Genomic DNA, 1,600 nt, shown 5'->3' on the forward strand with positions numbered 1-1,600 from the left:
AAGTGCGCATACAAAGTAAAGTTTGCAGCGTGAAACGAAACAAATATGGCGAGCCTCGCGTCTCAACGTCGCCTGGAGAGTTCAACGAGTCTTTCACGCTGGAAATTGACGAAATGCTAAGAAATGACGAACGAAGTAGGTTCTACTCGCATGAAGAGACCTGTAGGCACGTGATTTCTCCTTTTCTCCATGGTACAGTATTCTGCATGTAGCCGTTGAGGTACCCGCGGTAAAGAACCGGCAGCTAGCCAACAATCACGTGACACAATTTGAATGCAGTGAGAATCTTTAAATAACTGTCTGTGCGCAAATGCTCGCTTCTTCCAGCCTGTCTCCACGTCCCGGTGGAATGCGACAAGGTGGATACCAATCCTTTCCACTGTTACTGCGCTAGATACACACGGCAGAGGATACAATGATTCATCACACGTACATTGGCCACAATTATTCTAGTCGCGTTTAAAAATATCATGGTCCGTGGAAAATATGAACTGCTGTGACGTGCTACAGATCAGTGGACGCTTACGTAAACGAAATAGCGTGCACTCTTTGTCTTTCACGCGTGCACGTAGAATATCATTTCGATATCGTATCGTCGGTACGAATTACGTGTACGAAACGTTAATTACAGCCACGTGCATACGCGGCAACACTTTGGCAAGGAAATATTTATGCCAGCAATTATGAAAGCGACTCCCGGAATTCGTTAACGTTTAATTTCACTTATTTTCTGTCCCATCGATTATATAATACAGCAAACAACAAAATTATACGATGCTGTAACACCTGCACACTTCCCAAAATTGAAATGTTCTTTCCATGGGACAGGGGTGTAATTATTTTCTGTTCCTGCACTAAACAATCACTGCTCGCGATTGTGACGGAGTAATTACACGTAATTGAAGAACTGCATAAAAAGCGTAATTACGTGAAAATAAAATGCACCGCGAAATAAATGCAAGCTACGCCATTGTCTCGTACACAGTGAACGTATCGATACGTACTCGTCCATACATTTACGAATACGAATGTATTTAGACATTCTGCTTATCGGTATTTCCGCGTAAAGACACATGGTAAAAGCGATCGGATATAAACGACCGGCCTTGTCCGCCGTTTGGTCATATAATCCGAAAAAATGATTTCATGTAAATTCATAAGCCATGGCATACCATGCTATTTTTACTTGTCGTATACACTTATTTTTCTCGCATTCTATTTCGAGATATGCACGCTTGCATTTATTTACTTATTTATTTGTGCGATTATCATTGAGACGACCTTGACTCAAGTAGACCCGACTGTCTTTTTACACGACGATTATGTTCGAATAAACACCGTATTATACGAATGTAAAAATTTATCCTGATATATGAATATTCAACGAAAGAACAAATATGGCTCTTCCTATTGGAACGTATCGATGACAATCCAAAGAATTGGAGGTTAAGATCATTATCTGCATGGTGGTCTTGTCTAGCCGATGATGGAGTCCTAAGCTAATTAATCAGAAGTAAAGACGTCTCGAAGATCTTGCACATTTTCGGATGTTTCCTACCTGTTTCGCGCCGTTTTCATTATCTGTCTTCTGTCTGCAACC

The sequence above is a fragment of the Hylaeus anthracinus genome, unplaced genomic scaffold, assembly GCF_026225885.1.
Source record: "Hylaeus anthracinus isolate JK02 unplaced genomic scaffold, UHH_iyHylAnth1.0_haploid 11982, whole genome shotgun sequence".
NCBI classification, from domain to species: Eukaryota; Metazoa; Arthropoda; class Insecta; order Hymenoptera; family Colletidae; genus Hylaeus; species Hylaeus anthracinus.